Source organism: Micromys minutus (genome assembly GCF_963924665.1).
Source record: "Micromys minutus genome assembly, chromosome: 1".
NCBI lineage: Eukaryota > Metazoa > Chordata > Mammalia > Rodentia > Muridae > Micromys > Micromys minutus.
Window position 1 is genome coordinate 70,993,124 of NC_137969.1, and position 21,119 is coordinate 71,014,242.

General features: G+C 39.8%; 1 protein-coding gene across 2 annotated transcripts in view; it reads left to right on the forward strand.

The window, feature by feature from the left end:
* Positions 1-21,119, forward strand: part of ATF6 (activating transcription factor 6) — a 161,579-nt gene that overhangs the window by 90,356 nt on the left and 50,104 nt on the right. The window lies entirely within an intron of this gene.

A 21,119-nucleotide genomic window follows, 5' to 3' on the forward strand; every position in this document is an offset into this window, starting at 1 on the left:
AGAGACTGCTGCCATTGGTTAACCTACTCATCAGTGTAAGAGGAGCTGTGCTGTGTGCTCGCCAGGTTCTGAAGGAAGTGAAGTATGTCAGTGCAGTGTTTGTTCCTCATGTGTAAGGATGTTCTTATGTTAAGCAAAGCATAGAGAAGGTTGAGTGTTTTTGTTTATTTGCAGTAGGACTAAAGAAATATAGTGTGTGGAATTTAAACTAGATTTAAAAAATAAAATAATGTTTAAAGTCTTCCCAGGATACTAAAAGTCTTCCAGGTCATGAATAAGCTGTTTTTAACAAATGGGATAAAGGTTTTAAAATATAAAAGTTTCTGGGTAGTGATGGTGCATGCCTTTAATCCCAGCCCTTGGGAGGCAGAGGCAAGTGGATCTCTGTGAGTTTGGGGCCAGCCTGGTCTACAGAATAAGTTCTAGGGCAGCCAGAGCTACACAGAAAAACCTTGTCTTGAAAAACTATGTATGTTTTCTTTAATAGAACTGTTTCTAATTAAATTTATACATAGTTTTTAAGGTTCTCCTCATATAAAAACTAAAAACACTAGCAAAGTAGCTTATGAAATCATTTAATGTCTTAACAGAGCTTGGTACAAGTTTTGTCATGATGTCACAAAATTTAACTATGGAGGAAGTAATTATGGTGTTACAGGAAGCAGCTATGATTAAGTCTGAAACATTCGCATCATTTCCATCTCCCCCTCAGCACCATGACTTACTCATTTTGTACTGGTACTTGTTTAACTCTTGACACTTTCAGCAGCATTAAACCTTGATGTTTCATTATTTCTTCCTGAGAAATCTTAAGTCCAGTAGCTGTGTGGCTTATTTCCATACATTACTGCCAACCTTCTGTGAGGAATGTAGCATCTATAGTATGAATAACCCACCAGACGCCTACAGCATGGCTAATTACCTCTATGTTGGAGCCTAAAATCTAACTGATTAATGTCTTGCCTGTTGGCTTCATGTCTCTTGTCTCTGCTATGGTGTAAGTATACTGAGCTAAAGAAACCTGTCTTTGTCTTCCTTCTATCCCCACTACATAGCACAGTGCCAGGTGTGTAGCCCATTTTCAACTAAGAATAAATTAATGAAATAGATGCCAACTCTATTAATTTAATACTATGCTTAAGTTATTTTTGTGATAGGAAATGTGTGCTCCAGCAACTTTTTGAGCATTTACATAGAAGTCACATGTATAGGTGTAGGTGCACATACATCTTTATGCACAACTGTCGAGGTCAGCTGTGGGTGTTGTCCCTCAAGTGTTCTCCACTGTATTTTTTAAAACAGGCTTTCTCACTTGGAACTCACTGATGAGTCTGAACTGACTGACCAGTGAACCCCAGAGATCTTTGTATCTGCCCCTCCCACTTCCCCTACCCCACCCCACCCCTGTGCTAGGATTACAAGCACACACCACTCTGCCTGAGGTTTTTTCTTTTTTAATTACTGAAAAGGTTTTCTTCATACAATATATTCTGATCATACTTTTTGCCTTCGATCCTCCCCACGGACCCACTGGCCCAATGTTTTAGGGTCAAATGCTGGTCTTTATGCTTACATAGCAGAATCTTCACTGAGATATTTGCCCCGCCTCTTGAGCATCTTTATCAGGGCCATCTATGTTTCATTGACTGTAGAAATCAGTCTTTCAAAATAAGTGAACGTAAATGCAGCTTTACAAGTCTGAGTATCATTTTGTTCTAGGGAGCTTCTAGTAAGATCTTCGTGTTTCATATTTGAGAAACTAGCCTTGGTAATATGTAAACAGAGGTGATTATTTTTCATAGATTTTTGTATCATTTTAACCCCCAGAATGACTAAGCTTCAGACTGATTAGTTCCAGATTCATTTCCATAATGTGTCTGTGATGTCCTAAAGGATCAGACTGTGTTAACATTTTATTCCCTGTGTAGTATGTATTTTGTTTAAAAGAATTAAGGAACAAATTGTATAGTATTTTTTGGATATGCAGTGCTTTGAAGTAAATCTCAGTGGAATGACTTTTATGAAAAATACCTTTGAAAGAAAGACCACACAAATGGATCAGAGAAAGCAAGTAGAGGCTCTTCAGGTGATTTGATGACATTTTGATACTAAGTCGCTTTGCATACAAGGCTCTTAGTGGTGCGTTCACGCAGCGTTGTAAGTCTGAATTACTCAGAAAAGTGTAACTTCCTGTCTTCTTTCTCTCCCTTTTCTAAGTATGCTCTCCACAATAGTCTGGGCTTTATTCTTTCCCCAACACCCTCCTCATCGCATGTTTGCTTGTCTGCAGTGCTGGTGACTGCCGTGCCAGCGAACGACATGGCCTTTCCCTCAGTTCCTCCAGGAAGCTGCCAGGATTTACAGATAGCTTGGTCCTGGGGTTTTTCTTCAAATTTTAATAAAAATCGTCCTTGAATTTCAAAAAGTTGCAATGGGGACTTACCATGTGCCAAAGTTAAAAGATTTGGGGTGGGTAGAAGTATGTTTAGTAAAAACAGTGACTTTAGTAAAGGAATATGTCCAGTACAAAGGGCCATTGGCTCTGGCTCTAGGCCTTGAAGAGTGGATAACTGAGTGTTTTTTTGTTTTGTTTTGTTTTGTTTTTTTAAAGTGCTTTTAAGAGTTACCAATTTACCTCACTAAAATCAACAGAAATTAGCCAGGCATGATGGAGCACACCTTTAATCTCAACACTTGGGAGGCAGAGGCAGAGGCAGGCAGAGTTCAAGGCCAGCCTGGTCTACAAAGTGAGTTCTAGGACAGCCAGGACCACACAGAGAAACCCAGTCTCAAAGAAACAAAACAAAAAAACCATATCAACAGAAATATTGGAATCTCCTAGGAAGAGGATATAGAAAGATTGGGGGTGGGGTAGAATTGGGTTTGGGACTATTGGAGGAGAAGGAGCCAGCAGGGAGACTGAAAGGAGCAGGCCACAAATGTGGAAGGCCAAGAGGAGATTTTAAAAGGAGTAGTTGACTGTCAGCTAGGGATGTGGTGTCAGAGAAGTGAGAGTAAGTGTGCCCTGGGTATTTGTGACCAGAGCCTTTGGCAGTGTCACAGTCAGATGAAGACAAAGGACTAGGTGGTAAGAACAGCATAATTGCTAAGGACTTGCCTGTCACAGGGGAAGAGGAACAGAAAAGTGGGGCTTTGATTTTGTTTCTCAGCTGCAGACACTACAGTGTTACAGAAGTGATCATATCCCTGAGAAAGGTAGAACTCAGAGAAGTAGAATTATCCTTTCTAGAAGTCTGTCTGTCTGCCCTTCACTACCCACTCCTAGTCCAGCATTTGCATATTGCAGATAGTGAGCTACTACTGAACTACACTTTTATTCCTGCCTTTCTTCTCCAGGCATAGAAGCTAAGTGAGTTCACGGAGGGGAGGCTACATTCTAGGAAGATGAGAGGCATCTCTGAGGGTTTCTGTTTTCCCAACAAAATACAATGACATTTTCAACTGATAGTGAGCATGTTGGGGGAGATAAATGAGCTCTGAGGAGAGACAGCTCTTCTGAAGTGGTTGTTTTTAAGCCAGTGGGATGGTAAGTCCACAAGAGTAATGGATTCTTGAGCCTTGGTAGAATGCCAGTTTGCGATAAGGAATACTGGGGTTAAACTCAAACCTCGATGGCAGACTGGCAGATGTGGGGTTTCATAGTTCTGCATTCAAGGTATTAAAAGACATGTCATCAAGTATGTGATATAGCTGGGTCACAGTAAGTATGGGGTGTTGTGACTAGTCTTAGAAATGACCTGACCTGAACAGAATCTGTCTGGAGCCTTAACAGCTGGGCCAGTTCCTCATTGCTAAGAACCACTTTACCTAAAGCTAGAATATCAGTTCACGGAGTACTGGACTATTCAGAGGCATGACAGTGTGCCTGCATTACCACCTCTCTAGATAGCAGCTTGTTTTCCTTCTGTCATCAAGAATGCCTGCTGCTGCTTCCTTTCTCCCTCATCTTTGTCATGTTTCCCAAGTTCCAGTTGTTAAAAACTTCCTAAGTACTTATAGATTAAATTGTTACTTATAAATGGTATTTTAAAATTCCATTTGACATGGCTTTTATTTTTTTCAAAGTAATTTCTTGCTATGGTAACTATCCATCTTTAATTTTTGTCCTATCACCTTCTGGTGCATTGACCTTGGTAGCACTCCAGGGAACTAACTATACCACTTGGAAGATTCTAATTTTCTTTAAGAATTAAACTTGTGGCTGATTCAAATGTATTCGTCTGTTACAACATATAACAAAGATCCATTATTTAGCATCATTTATAATTAGCGTGGATAGTAGAGTTTTATAGCTGTACAGAGCTGTGCATTTATTAGGGTGACTTTTTTGTATTACAAGGCATTTTTTTGAGCGATAAGTAGTAAATGATAAACTAAATTTAATTGTATATTTTGTGCTTTCACACACCATGAACCATACACACACCACATGCATGCACACATGCATACACATCTATAATCTTTTCACTATATTTTGAGGACAAATTCCCAATTTTGATAAAGTCCAGTTCTCTTATTTTATGAATTGTGTACTTGTTACCTCATGAGGTACTGCTGACCCCAGCTCACAAAGATGGTGTCTTACAACTTTTCTTCTGCAGCACTTGTCGTTTCCTGGGTAACATTAGGTTCATTTTGAGTTAATCTCTGTATTGTATTTTACATTGTGTGTGCGTGTGCGTGCGTGTGCTCATGTGCACACACACTGTGGTGCATGTATGAAGATCAGAGGATGACTTGCAGGAGTTGTTTGTCTTTTTGCATCACCTGAGTCCTGGGGGTCAAACTCAGATCATGGATGGGCCCTTGGCAGCAACTGCTGTTACCTCTGAGACATCTTGCTGACCCTTGAGTTAGTTTTTACATATGGTATGACTTGTGGCTCAGAATCTGCTTTTTGCTTGTAGAAATCCAGTAATTTATGATCTTTAGTACTGTGTTTTTATCCAGTATATTTTTTTTAAAAGAGGAATTACAGCAAAGCCAAGTTTAAAAGGTTACACCAGACTGCCGTTGTCTTTGGCTTAGTGAGTTTGTGAGTTTCCTGGAGCTTCAGAAAAGGATGTCTTGTGGTTGAACTCTCTCAGCTTCAAGTGTCCAGCCTTCAGGCTTGGCCAGCAGAGTGTTATTTACATATTCTTTGGAAATGTAACTACACTATAGATAATTGCAGCAATCGTGTCATGGGCAGAAGAAACTGCCAAACCAAATTCTAGAAACCAGACTAGACAAACACATGTGGTCTAAGAAATGGTCGTAAAGTAAGAGAAACTAAATAATAAGGTCCTTGTAGGAGCTGTCTGCTTCTCTCTGCTCTGTTGCTGCCTTGTTTTCCTTAATTTTCCTAAAACAATTCAAAATCAAACCTTAGAATGTTTTAAGTTATATATTAATATAGATTCTTCTTGAATATATATATATATTTATAATATATAAAGATAGGAAAATAGCAGAGTATGGTTTAATGTATAGCATTGTGCAGTCTTGTAGAAAAATAATATTCTCATTCAGCTGTGAATTGGTACTTTTCAGATTGTGTAAAAAGAATTATTGGCAGGGGCTGATGCAGCATTTTTGGTAGGTTAATGTGTAATATGAGGTCAGAAAGATCTGGACTAACCAGCATTGTTGTGCTTAAAATTGCAGTACTCTAGGAAGATGCTGTGCAAAACCCCAGTGTCCTTATCTCTGATACAGTAATGACAGTTACCTCTCACTGGGCCATTAAGAAGTTTAAATAAAATGCTACAACCAGTACTGGCACAGTATGTTCACTACATGCTTATTTCTCTGTGCTTGGGTGTGGGGAGGTCCTTTGGAGCAGGGGTTACTGTACAAAGAACCTGTAAGTGGATAGACAAGGCAGAAATGTTTATTTGCATTAGATTTAGCAAGACTCATCTACAATCCCTTTCTCTGCACGACTCCTCAGAAAGATTCATTTTTATTATATTCTTGTTTATAGACAGACTGAAAATTGGCATGGAATTAAAATTGCAAGGTATTTTACAGTAGCTGTGTTCAAGGTATACTTTATTACACAACTAGATTTAACAAACATTTGATTGAACTAATTTAGATCTGCTCCTTTTAGGATTTGGAGGAATGGGCTACAGAAATTTGAAAGGAGCACCTCTTTTCAAACAGCCTGTGGGAGTTGGTATTCTTTTTACCATGTAGGTCCTGGAGATTGAACTCAGATTTTAGAGTAGATTTTTGGGTTAGATGATAAAACTAGATTGCAGAAAACTGAGTGACAGTGGACACATGTTCTAGTTGTTTCTAGAACTTTTCATATTGACTACATCAAATCCACGTGAATGTATTTCTTGACAGCAGCTGATAATTAAAAACAATATCGTCTTTCCTCTGATGATTTTATGCTGATATTTGATGTGAATCATATGACTAATGTGTCAAGAGCTCATCCAGATGACACAGGTTATTAAGAGGATTAAAATAGTTAATAGATAACCCGAATTCATATTATCAAGTAGTTCATCTGTTCTGAAGAATTGACTTCCCTTGTACCTGAGGTTTTAGGGCATGTTTTTAGTTATAAAGTTTATTTTTTAGCAAAGTATAGGGATGAGGATAGTTCAGTTGGCAAAATGCTTGCTGTTTAAGCATTGGTTTCTGTGTTTGACTTTTAGAAACAGTGTAAAGATGCTGAGTGTGATAATCCCAGCACTGAGGTGGCAGAGTCAGGGTCCAGGGGCTCACAGTCGGACTAGCCCACCTGCTGAGCTCCCAGCCAGTGAGAGATTGTCTTTAAAAACAACGTGCATGACACCCGAGAATGACATCTGTGAGTGACCTCTGTCTTCCACATACATGTGCACACACACATCCCTAAACACATGAACATGTACATATATGCACGCAAAAAGATATATGAGACTAATAACTAGCCTTTCATGGTCAACCTGTGTGTTTATGGTTTCTTGTCATATGAAAGCCCCTATCATTTTATAGCAATTTTACCAAGTCTGTATTCATCATAGACCAAAGAGAGATATGGTATCATCTATTAACCTTTATCACAACCAAAGAGGTCCAAAATAACATTTAAAATTCACTTCAGTTTTATGTCCAGTGTGCCTAGTTTTAAATAACATTTAATTTTTTACTTCATTTTTGTGTGCTGTATGCCTAGTTTTAAGATGTAAAACAAGAAAAATATATTTTCCACCTAGTACAACATAAATGCTAATTTTACTGTGGAACACATATCTCCAGGAAATGGAAATATAGTGGGAAACGTCACACCACCACTTCTGACTATTGGTCTTTTTTTTTTTTTTTTTGTTCATCTTTAAGAGAAAACCAAACTATAAGAAATCCTCAGAGCATAAAGGTTTTTTTCCCTCAAAAGCTGTATTTTCTCACATCTTATGAGGAATCCCTCTCACTTTCAGACACCTCTATCCAAGTTTTCACTACCTTTCTGCATAGTTACCATTGTTTCTGTTTGTATTTTACACACTCTCTAACTGTAGTTGTCTTAGAGCTGGTGCTTAATGGAGTATAGCTAGTTTTCCTGTCATTCATCCAGCAAGGTAATTACTGACTAGCCACCATGTTCCTGGATGTTCTTTTCACAAATCATACAGCGGTGGACAAGGAAAAAAAAAGAAATACCTTGCACTTCTAGAGTTTGTATTCTAGAGACAGATACTCTTAGAGCCTATGTTCTAAAGTCAGTTACTAAGTAAATATATAAAGGAGTATGCAATCAAATATTAATACTAAGAAGAAAAATCAGAATAAGAAAGGAATCATTCTAAGTGATCATTGAAAAATTATTTTATTCAGATCACAGCATATAATTCTTTGGCTTGTCTTTAAAATTTTTTTTTTCTTTTTGTTACTGGTATTTTTTTAAAAGACATTAAGAATTGTATGTGCAGAGAAATCTGAAAATCTAGGTCCAGCTAGTAAATGGAGGTATCTAAGGGAACTCAATTCTTTGGCGAATCACTGTTTTACCTGTAGAAATAAAGTCCACACCCACGGAAGCTAGCAGCTGTGGAGTGGCCTCCGTGTGCAGCAGCCCCCAGGGAAGCTGCTGACACAGCACCGAGTTTCAGGTCGTCATTCGGCTCCAGACTTTTAACGCTTGGGCATTCTCTTACATCCTCCTCGCTTAGTCACTCGGGATCTTGTATTATTGCCAAGTAAAGCAAATCTCATACTAATAAGCTGTAAATAAACAGTAGGAGCATGAGTCAGAGCCAGCACCAACCTTCCTCCCGTGTACACCTCCCCGCGGCTCCCAGGCACGTCTATTTTGCACAAATGAGCAGTGCTGTTAACTCCTGTTCTGTGGACCAACTCTGGGTATTCAGTGAAGGCTTTTTTAGACCTAGGTAATTAGTAGTGCTCTGGCATGTCCCCAGAGTCAGAGGAGAATGTGAACCTCTGTCCTTTCAGTGGGAGGAGAAAAAAAAAATGCATTCCCTACCTTTTCTGTGGAAAGCCTTAAAAGTTCAGTCTAGAAGGTGTCTGCCAGATTTCTAAAAGAAACGTTATGTGGTGTAACATAGCACTGCAGGGTTTTCAGGGGGAAACGAGAGATAAATTGCTTAAAAGTCCTTTATCCTTCCTGACAAAATTTTATCCCATTTTGAGTCATTATTTAGTCATTCAATACCTTTTCACCAAATTTGGTGTTTCATACATAAAAACAAGTATATGAAATCTTTGTTTTCAAGTAATTTGTAATAGTGGAAGAAAGTGACTCATCCAAAATACAACAGCGTTGTAGGAGCTATAGGAAAAAAATGTAACATAGAATGCCGGAGATTCTGCATAAACCACAGTGGTTTTGGTGGATTCGCTGCCCTTACTGTTGTATGTAAGATGGTCGGTCCATCCAGTGCCTCAAACAGCCTGGTGAGGTAGGCATTCCTACACTCTAGCTTGCACCAGCTACACTAACTTCCTTAAGGAGAAGGGTATCTGAAGAGCTTAGAAAGCACTTGTCAAGTTACTCAAGAAGGCTGAGGATCGTGAGTGGGACTGTGAAGCTGTGGAGTGTCACATGAGAGGCACTGCTGTAAATGAGTAGGGCTCTCAGGCAAAGTGGTTGGAATGTAAAGTGGGCTCTGGAAAATAAAGCACGGCAGAGTCACGAGGGCACTGTGGCCTATGCTTAAAGAATTTGGTTCTTACATAGAAGGCAGGATCAGACTTGCTTTTCATGAATAAACTATAAATGTTTGCACAGCCATTTGGAAGGAAGTTTTCTCTAAAGGAAGGAATTTCTTCTCTGGCTTGACTTAAGTATACTAAATGCATATACAGTAAACACAATTAAAATCTGGAAAGGCTTTCTTTTAGCTTTTCAGGAGTAGGCTAAGATAGTTATGTAAGCTAATGTAAGGATAGAAACTCCTGTGAATTTCTGTGAGAGACCATGTTTGGGTGCATAGTCATAAACAGGACTGACCCTGTCTCACTGAAGCCCTTAACATTTGCAGACCGTGACTGGCCATGCTAGCTACATCCCATCTTACCCTAGTGTCTGACCCTCTTTACCTCCCCCGGGGCAAAGACTGTTCTGTCTGTTTTATAGCTTTTTAAAGGTAGTGGAAAAGGATTATCCTAACTAAAAGCCAGTTCTCCAAGTCATTTTTTCTTAGTGGAACTTTTTCTTCAAGAGTTCTGGAACAGTACTTTTGCTGAGGATGGAACCTCCACGGTGCCATAAGCCTTGATTGATTACACACACTTGATTCTAAAGTTGCTGCACAAGTCATTTCCTAAGCAATATTTGTTTAGCTGTAAAGTTGAGACTTTTTTCCTCCTTTAATTAGTTTATTTATTCACTTTAAAGCCTGATCATAGCCCACCTTTTCCCTCCTCCCAGTCCTACTTCTACACTCCCTTCTCCTACTCCCCCTTCCCTTCTCCTCAGAGAAAGGGAGGCTCCCCCAGGGGTACCCACTCACTCTGGTACATCAAGTCATAGCAGGACTAAGTACATCCTCTCACTGAGGACAGACAAGGCAGCCTAGCTATGGGACACATGATCTAGAAGCCCCACAACAGAGTCAGAGACAACCCCAGTGACAGTTGTTAGGGGACTCACATGAAGAAAGAGCTGCCCATCTGCTGCATATATGTAAGGGGCTGGACTTAGGCTCCTTTACACTCTTTGGTTGGTGGTCCAGTCTCTGTGAGTTCCCGTGAACCCAGGTTAGTTGACTCTGTATGCCTTCTTGTGGTGTCCTTGACCCTTCTGGCTTCTTCAGTTCTTCCTCCATTCTTCTACAGGACTCTCCGAGCCTCCCCCTGATCTTTGGCCTTGTTTCCATCAGCTGCTGGATGAAGCCACTCAGGAGACAGTTATGCTAGGCTCCTGTCTGTAAGCATAGCAGAGTATGGAGTCAGTGTCAAGAGTCGGCTCTCTCCTATGGGGTCACAAGTTATGCCAGCCATTGGCCTGCCATTCCCTCAATCTCTTCTCCGTCTTTGTCCCTGCACTTCTTATAGGCAGGATAAATCTTGGGTGGAAAGTTTTGTGGATGGGTTGGTATCCTCTCCTACCACTTGGAGTCCTGCCTGGCTACAGGAGGTGGCTTCTTCAGGCCCCATATCCCTCGCTGCTAGGAGTCTCAACTAGAGCCACCCTCAAAGTATCCCAGGCCCAGAGCCCCCCACCCCAACTAATTTGCTTTCTGTTTTCTAGCCCTCCTTCCCTTTCCTCTCCCACCCAGTTCCCTTCCTCCATCTACTTCAGATGTTTGGTTTATTTCCCATTCTGAGTGAGATTCAAGCATCCTCAATTGCGCCCTCCTTGTTACTCAGCTTCTTTGGGTCTGGATTGTAGCATGGCTATTCTTTACGTTATGGCAAAGATCTACTTAAAAGTGAGTACGTACCATGTATGCCTTTGTGGGTCGGGATTATCTCAGGTTGATATTTTCTAGTTTTATCCTTTTCCTGCAAACTTTTTCATGTCCTTGTTTTTAATAGCTGAATAGTATTCCATTGTGTAGATGTACCACATTTTCTTTATCCATTCTTCAGTTGAGGGACATCTGGGTTGTTTTCAGCTTCTGGCTATTACAAATAAATCTGCTGTGAACATAGTTGAGCAAGTGTCCTTGTGGGGTGGTGGGGGAACTTTTGGGTATATGCCAGGAGTGGTGTAGCTGGGTCTTGAGGTAGAACTATTCCCAGTTCTCTGAGAAACAGCTAGATTGATTTCCACAATGGTTGTACTAGTTTGCACTCCACCAGCAGTAGAGGAGTGTTCCCTTTACCCCACATCCTGGCCAGCATCTGCTGTAGCTTGAGTCACCTTGGCCGTTCTGGTGGGCGTAAAATGAATTTTCAAGCAGAGACCTTTTTCAGCCAATATTTTTCTTTAAATTTTTTAAATTACGTTTTTTATTCTTATATTTTATTGTTGGGCATGAGGTCACGTGAGCAAGTGGATCCAGGAAATGGAACTGAGGTTGTCAGGCTCAGTGAGAATCGAGCCTGCCGGCTGAGCCTCCGCACTGATCTTCACCCAGCATTTTCCCAGTCAACAGCAATCTCAGGTTTACAAGACGCACTGTTAGGTGGCATGGCCACCATTTCTATTTGTTCCTTTCAGTCTGGCTTAAAAAAACCCATTTGTTTTTCTGAGTGTATCAGTCTTTGTTTAGAAAACACCCAACTTTGGCATCTGTTTGATTTTCCTTCACCTTGTGTGTTTGACTCGAATAGTAAAGAGAATAGATTTCCCTGTGAACAAGGTGAAATCATTTGATCCATAAAACTGTGTTTTAATTGCTATTTAAAGTTTCTTCCCTGAGCTTGTGTCTGGAAACATATATTTTAGACTTTGGACTAAGCTGTTTTAGGTGAGACTTTATTTTCACAGTAAACTCCTGAACCCCAGCAAGGGAAGGCACAGTTTATTCTTTTCTAGACAGGCTCAGTTATGTTATCAAAAAGCAGCAACAGTGAAGCCGTACAGGAAGACATCCACCATTCCCCATCTCCACTCGGGTCTCATTTCCCTGTAAGGTGCTGCGTCTGCTTCAGAAAAGCGCCGGGAACTCTGCAAACACCTCACTGTACACTGATGTGTCGTGCACAGTGTGAGGGAAGGCTGAATGCTGCTTAATTCTTCATCCAACATCAATCATCTAAGCTTTAAAATGTCTGCTCTTTATGTAATATAGCCATCATCTTTCACGTGTTCCATTTACTCTTAAACTGTCAACCTGTATGCCAGACTGAAATAAATTGTTCCAAATCCCAGGCGTGCCTTTTACTAAGAAAATATGTTAAGTCTTTTGTAGCTAAAGACGTGTTGTTTGCATTTCACTCCCTGTCCTAACAATATTGAATTGGTGGTGGAATGCTTTTATAAAGTCGTACTATATTAGCAGTTAATCTCTGTGATTTTCTTTTTCTTGCAAGTGGTTGGAAAAGCTTGTATAATAAATAAGCTACTCTAGAAACTAATCTTAAAGCATGATGACCATGTATGAATCATTTGCCTATTATTATTACTGAATCATAAAGTCTCCCACTTTTGAGACAATCTCATTGTGTAGCCTTGGTTGGCCTTAAACTTACTACATAGATGAGACTAGCCTCACACTCCTAGAGATCCACCTGCTTCTGTGTCCTGAGTGCAATTACTTATGGGAAGCATAATATATAGTGATTTCATTATTTGTGTTTTACTCCACGTAAGGTATTTGTGATGGTTTGAATACGCTTGGCTCATGGGAAGTGGCACTGTTAAGAGGTGTGTGGCCTTATCAGAGGAGGCATGACCTTGTAAGAGGAAGTGTGTCACTGTGGAGGTGGGACTTTGAAGCCTCATATATATGCTGAAGTCTGACCAGTGGAATCAGCCTCCCCCAGGCTGCCTGTCTTCTTCTGGCTACCTTCAGATCAGGACATAGAGTTCTTGGCTCTTTTAGCACCATGTCTTAACTCATATGATGCTGCTTGCAAAGTGTATTTTGCAGTTTCTTGATATAATTTCCAATTTATATTTCTGAGACATAGAAAGATGCCCTTATCATTTTTTCTTTTATTGGATTTTAAAAATTTACATTTTAAATGTTATTCTCTTTTCTGGCTTCTCCTCTGGAAACCCCCTATTCCATCCTTCCTCCCCCTGCTTCTATTAGGGTGCTCCCCCCACCCACTCCGTCTTGCCTCCCAGTCCTGGCATTCCCCTACAATGGGGCATTGAGCCTTGGCAGGACTAAGGCCCTTCTTTTCCCATTGATGCCCAACAATGCCATCTTCTTCTACATAGACAGCTGGAGCCATGGGTCCCTCCATGTGTACTCTTTGGTTGGTGGTTTAGTCCTTGGGAGCTCTGGAGGGTCTGGTTGGTTGATATTGTTGTTCTTCCTATGGGGTTGCAATCTCCTTCAGTTTCTTCTCTAACTCCTCCATTGGTCACCTCATGTTCTGTCCAATGGTTGGCTGCAAGCATCCACCTCTGTATTTGTCAGGCTCTGGCAAAGCCTCAGGAGACAGCTACATCAGGCTCCTGTCACATGCATTCCTTGGCATCAGCAATATTGTCTGGGTTTGGTGACTATATGTGGGATGGATCCCCAGGTGGGGCAGTCTCTGGATGGCTTTTCCTTTAGTCTCTGCTTCATACTTTGTCTCCATATTTCCTCCTGTTAGTAGTTTGTTCTCCCTTCTCAGAAGACTGAAGCATCCACACTGTGGTCTTCCTTCTTCTTGAGCTTCATATGGTCTGTGAATTGTATCTTGGGTATTCCAAGCTAATATCCACTTATCAGTGAGTGTATATTATGTGTGGGTTTTGTTGTTGTTGTTGTTTGGTTTTTTTTGTGACTGGGTTGCCTCACTCAGGATGATATTTTCTAGTTCCCTCCATTTGCCTAAGAATTTCATGAAGTCATTGTTTCTAATAGCTGAGTAGTACTCCATTGTGTAAATGTGCCACATTTTCTGTATCCATTCCTCTGTTAAAGGACATCTACAGGAAGAAATGTTACCTCTGAAAGTTCTAAGCACAGCACTCCACCACTCATTCATCACAAAGCCAAGTCCCAAAATGGAATATTGTCCATATCAGGCTGATAGAGACATCCCATTTAGAATTGTATGTTCAAGGACACACACACTCACACTGCTCCCCCCCCCCCCATGGTTGACTGGGGTTCTCTGTCTCTTTTCTCATCTGCTGCCAGAAAAGCCTCTCTGATGATGACTGGATAAGGCACTGATCTATGAGTATAGCAGATTGTTATTACAAGTCATTTTATTGATTTTGTTTTAGACCAGTAGTGTTTGGTTTTATCCTAGGTCTTTGGGCTAGCTAGTCTCTGGTTCTTGGTCACTTAAACTGTTTTGGGTTCTGTCTCGTGGAGTGGGCCTTAAGTCAAATCAAACATTGATTGGTTATTCTCTCAATTAGTTTTTAGACATTGTGGCTCTAGAATGAAGATTTCTAAAGTAACTGACCTCAGTTGAAAGGTGATCCTTTCGATTGAGTTCAAGCCTCCTGGAGTAGGCTATCATGGGTGTGAGATACTATTAAGTGTAAATTTTTCTTTAGTAAATATTTTTATTAATTTATTACCTAGGTTATAATGTACACTTAAATGAATGCTATTCAGAGAGAGACTAAACTTTGTGACCAGGCCTTCTCAAAGGACATCTTAGTTTTGGGACTAAGAATACCTAAAGCAGTGGTGGCCAGAATGCCCCTAAAGCATGTCTTAGAAATCCTGTATCCCCTCTGGGCGTTCGGCAAGAATCTAAAGTGTTAGTGTTCTGAGTCACCAGCTTAGGGATGCTCCATACATACTAGAAATAAGATAGGCAGTAGATTAGACTCCATGTTTTGAAATTTGAATTGCTGTGTTTTTAGCTGGACAAAAGATGTGCACCTCTGTTGATGAGTGTGCTCGAAAGCAAGTCAGGATCTTCTGAGGTGCTCCTGGAATACTCAGTGACATCCCTGCAGGATCATTGAGTCCCTGCGGCAGTGTCATGAGGTGTCACTGCTCTCTTCTCTATTGTTTTTATATACTTCAGCAGAAAAGAGAGATTTTTAAAACTTACTTATTTATTTTATGTGTATGAGTAAGTACACTGTCGCCATCTTCAGACACACCAGAAGAGGGCATCGGATCCCATTACAGATGGTTGTGAGCCACCATGTGGTTACTCAAAATTGAACTCAGGACCTCTGGAAGAGCAGTCAGTGCTCTTAATAACTGCTGAGCCATCTTCCCAGCCCCAAAGGGAGGGTTTTTAATTCACCTTTTTATTCAATCTAGTGTTTGCACACATTATACTTGATCTTAGAAAGCTGAGGAGGACTGAAAGTATTCTGAACTAGGTTGAACTAAGGAAAAGTGACTCAAAGCCAGGACAGCTGGTTCTTTCATTCCCTGTACTACACATGGCAGCGGTTGCAGCGGAGCACACCATGCATGACGAGTGTACTGAAGGAGTATGTAACGATGCTGAGAGATTAAAACTAAAACCAATAACATTTTCTCATTTTCTGTCTTCCAATTAAACCTTTCTCATATCGCCGTACTGTAAATGCTTTAAAGTGCTCAGCCAGTTCTTGCTGGTTCCCATGGTTCCAGTAAGTGGCTCAGTCTTCCACAGCTGCAAGTTATTCTCCACATCTGCACCGTGAGTGCTAATGTCCTCCAAGTCCATTGAAAACAATGCTCTCACCCCATTAACAGCCGCCGTCAGTCCCCACTGGTTTTCTAGCCAAGAGTTAGGGAAGAGCGAGTGTAATAGAGTGGGGTGCTCTGGCTGCTTATCTACAGTCAGGTACACAGTGCTTCATTTGTCACTCCAGTTTTCTGAATGTACAAAGCTAAATAGTTTAAGTATGGGAAGGTAGTTTGTTAATTATATAGAAAATCTTATTTGCTAATAAATGTAAAGATTAAGCATTCTGGTTGAGAAATATTTCATAAACCTTAGACAGCTAAATAGGATAATATGAACTTTGCATCTACTATCTCACTTCTCTACCTGCATAGTGGGGAGCTTTTTCTCTGCTGTTTACCTAGAAGTTCCACTTTGGGACAAGCACAGAGGCATTGGATGTGTGTATTCCACAGCTTCTTCCAGTACTTCTTTTAGGGGCACCATCTGGAGCTGAAAAAACGCAACCGACTGTAAGATTGTTCTCTGTGAGTAGTATTAGCTTCTAACAAATAATGAATTGGTTATATGGGAAGAGGTCCCTTCACCATTCTTGCCAGCATGTTGGCTAGAAGTTAATATTTTTTGTGGATTGATGTTAAGGTGATACATGATTGGACAGTGCAGAGGTAGATGGAGAAAAGATAGGAAAACAGAAGAGGAACAGAAATTGGGAGGAGATCAAGATGGAGCCGGAGAAAGCAGATCTGGATCCTGATGGCTGTAATTGGCATTCGGTAGAATTGAATATTTTTAAGGGATTCTATAGGTCTTTTCTCTCTTATAGAAGGGCAGGTTTTATCTTTGTCCATTTGATATAATCTTATGGTATAGAGAGTTTGTGAGTTGAGAATTAAATATATAAACCTGTATGAAAAGCTATTAGACCTTAGAGTAATGTTTGTGCCGGGCAGTGGAGGGAAGAAAATGCTGGGTCGGTAATACCACCCGTGTCAGAAGCAGCAGGGCAGGTGGAGTGAACCTCCTGGGAAAGGAATTGTATGGAGAGGGCAGCTTGCCATTTGAGTGACAGAGTTCGTGTGCTCAGCTGCACGCTAGAATGGTGCCCGAGGAGTGAGATCTCGGGGGCCGTTAAAGAGATAAGCCATTCCTTTTTAATATTTACCACAACAATTTTTAATAAGCAGGTAAATGAAATATAATCTTTTACATTAAAATGGACATTTTATAAGTTTACATTCATATATGTATTAGAAAAAATAAAGTGCTTATTTATGAATGTAATTTCTTCTTATAATTTTAAAGACTAAGAGTACTGGAGGAAAATGACAGATATTTTGACTAAAACAATAAATTACTGTAAGCTTATGAAAAGATATGTCTTTGGCTGGGCATGACTTGTACTCCCAGTACTGAGTAAGCCAAGGTAGAAAGATTGAGAGTCTGAATGACTGCAGCAAGCTGGTCCCGTAATAGAGAGAAATGCTTTAAAATAAAAATTCCTAATGTTACTGTACTCTACACATCTGAATAGTACATTGTGTAGAGTTCAGTAAAGAATGATGTATCTTGCTGACACAAAAAAGGAAGCAGAAATTTTGTGTTAAATACAAGTAAAATGGAATAGATAGTAATAATAAGAAAAGATATGTTTCCTTATTATTGCTGGGTGTAATTTGCTTTTATCAAGAGAAATTCCAGAATCTACCCAAGTAGGGCAGAGTGAGCCAGTGCTAGTAGTTAGATCACATGCTCACAGAAGGAAAGAGTATGTTCTGCTTGTAGGGTCTTAATGTCATTTTCTGCAGTTGGATTTAAAGCATTGCTTTTGGTCTGCAGGATGTCGGTATACTGGAGTACAACTATGTCAGCACAGTTGGATCTAAATCTCAGCTGGGTCTTTATACCTTTTGGATGTGGGACCTACCTGATCGCTTAGGTCTCTTCATGCTCTGTGACTCTATTCATAGAACCATCGTGTAATTTCTATCATACTCAATTGATCTTTAAAATGTAATAGCAGACCTTTAAGAAAATTCTGTTTGATGTTGAGATCTGAAAATTTGGGTGTGGAGGAAGATTCTTGACGCAGAGTGGCTTACAGGAAATACTGTATTTATCTACTTACTTTGGAGGCTACAGATACACACCCAGGTGCCACAGCTCAGGAAATCACAAAGGCAGAGGGCAAACAAATGCCCACCTGACATTTATATGGGTTCTGGAGATCTGAACTCAGTCCTCATAGTGCTTTAACCAGTGAGTCATCTTCCTAAGCCCAAGCTTAAAGAATTAAGAACTAAGAATGATAAGTAAAGGTGAGGATATAACTTCATATAAGTAAAAAGAATAATTTCAATATTTTCAACAGAACCATAATAAGAATATACCTGAAGAACCCTAACATGTTAATCAAAATAGGTATAGTCAATAAATGCATATTCTTATATAGTAGTACTTAGTCTTTTAGGTTTCAAGTCAGAAATAGTGGAAATACTTGTGAATGAATCTTTATTCTACTGTGGTTAGCATAAATATTACATATAGTATATAACATATAACATAATATGCACATATAATATGTAATGTATAGTGCATATATGTTTATATAATATGATCTTTATAGCATGTGATCTCTATGAATGACAAATGGTGCCTTTTCTTCTCCTTAAGGCAGGGTCTCTCAGTCAAACTTATCAGTATCCCCCTGGTGTAGATCCTGTCTTTGCCTTCCAAGTCTGGAAGCTTGGAACTTTAGGAGCCTTCTCTCTCTCTCTCTCTCTCTCTCTCTCTCTCTCTCTCTCTCTCTCTCTCTCGCTGTGTGTGTGTGTGTGTGTGTGTGTGTGTGATGGTTTGTAAATTCTGAGAGACTCAAATGATCTTCTTCCCCAGTGTTACCTATTTTTATATTTATTAAACTTTGCAGTAAGTTCCTGTCCCTGGAATGCTGTTTTGTTTTCCCTGTGCTGGAATTTCTTTTACTTTCTTATGTGCTCATTGCTTATTATTCCACGTCATTTATATATTTTTTTAGTTCGTTGTTGGTGGGTGACATCAACATCTTTCAATGACTTCTATGATTGCCAGAGAATACAAGCATTTCATCAGTTTAAAGAGAGAACTAATGATCATATTCCCACTAAAAGATTGAACTTGTTTTAAAAGTGATGATTTAAAACGTGGAGCACAGTTAGCTACCCACACCCCCTTATCCCCCAGAACAATACTATCTTTGTATACCACCTTTGCAAGAGGCTCCCATCTGTTCAGTCTTTGCTGATAAGGAACACTGTGTGTGACTTGCACACCAGTGCAGGATTCACAACACATTTTTTTTTTTTTTTTTTTTTTTAGTGCTTCAGCATTAATTGATGGTTCATAGCAGTCCCATGGAGGGCTAGCAGAAGAGAGTTGACCCTACCATAGACTCTCCACACACTGTCCTGAAAGTTTTCCTGCACAGGACACTGTGTTCAAATATTTGTACCTGCTCTTCAGGGGCATCTGTAAAACATCTGAGCTCTGATGAGGAAGGCAAGTGATTTCAAATTAGTCTGATTGTCATTAGTTGTCCTTTGTGTGTTTACTGTTTCCAGTGAAGGACATATTTCCTAATTGGACACTTGAAACATTCTCCTTTAGTCTGTCTGTTTGGGTTTTGCCATAATTTCAGGTAAAATTTGAAATACATTTGCCATAATTTGAGAAAATTTTGGAAACTGAGTTTTCTCAGTTTTCAGATAATAAGCTTCTTGAAATGTGTCTACTTCATGTTCTGTTGATTTATGACTTCCTTTAACAGGGAAAAAAGGTCCTACTTGTTTTTTAAAAATGTGGCTGAACATTGGGGGTGCACATCTTTTCAATGCCAGCACTGGAGAGGCAGAGGCAGGTGGATTTCTGTGAGTATGGCTATGGACAGCCTGGTCTATAGAGTGAGATTCAGGCCACCCAAGGCTACACAGTAGGTCCTTGTCTCAGAGTAAATATAAATAGTTACGAATTTTGATTATTTTATTATTTATGTATATGCCAGGGCTTTTTGAAGTTGTTGTTGTTCCAACTTTTTTTGTTTTTACCTAGAAGCCATCTTTGTACATCTGCCCTAAATTCCTTTAATTCCAAGTGAATCAGGCTGTACTTATTGATCAGCAATACTTGTTTCTGTTGGAAATACAATTAAATTCTCAATTTAAAAAAGATTGTGGAGGTTTCAAAGCTTTCCTAAGTGTGTGAGTCATGACCGTGGTGACTGGGGAGCCACAAGCTGACCAGAGCAGTTACCAGTCTTGTTTTACTAAGTCATGTCTAGGATGTAAGAAGATCATATGAAATGAAATTGGGAGGAAGTCAGCTATTCCTTGTATAGTTCTTGGCCAAAATATTCTCACTGCTTAATCACTGACCACTCATATTCTGTCTGTAAATGAATTGTAAAAGTAGATAAAGTAGAAATGGACATATAAACACCAAGTGTAACGTGTTAATTGATTTAACATTGACAGATTGTGGGGACTTAAAACAGACCAGTTCATTTTACAGGCTATAGGCCTAGGTGGTAGAGGGCAGAAATAGCAAGAGAAATAGACAGGTTTGAATTGGTCCTAGAAGATTGAAAATAGAGTTGACACTTCAACAGCATTATAATGGTTAATTAAAAAGTAAAACTAATGCCAAAACAGAATGTCAGATTCAGAGAAACTTTATCACTCCTGAGTTGCGATGGGAATGCTTAATAATTAATTCACTCTCAAAAAGCTGACTGAAGCAAACATGCCTTAGAACACCACAGCACAAGCAAGAAGGTGGAAAACATGAAATAGATCTTTGTCAAAGTAAAAGCTGTTATAAGAAAAGAATGCCATCAATAAAGATATAAAACAGCTTACCCAGTGTAGAAACCACTTGCAAACCAAATATGTCCTAAGAGGCTTGCACCCAGAGTATACAAAGAAATCTTATAATTCAGTCATAAAACATCAGCCCAATTAAAAATGAACAGAAAAATAAAAGACCAGTGTAGGTGCCTATCAAAAGATGAAAAGAATATGGTACACACACACACACACACACACACACACACACACACACACACACACACGACCATCATTCTACCAGAAAAAATGGTTAAGACCAGAAATCATGTTAAATGAAATGAGGCAGACTTGAAAAAGCAAGCATCACATCTTCTCTTATATATAATGTGAGAAACAAAGATCCTCACTTCATAGAGCACTGTAGATTCCAGTGAAAACGAGACTTTTATTTTATGACTTTGCAAAGTCAGGCATCAGCCCCAAATGGCAAGTGAGCTGACGGGCCAAGAACAATCTTTATGACCGTCCTGCCTTTCTCGTTACCTGAGTAATCGTGGAGGGAATGTAAAGGCTTCCACGTCATGAAAGTATCATCTTTGCCTGTGCCCAGTGCTTGTCTTTTTCTCAACAAAATCA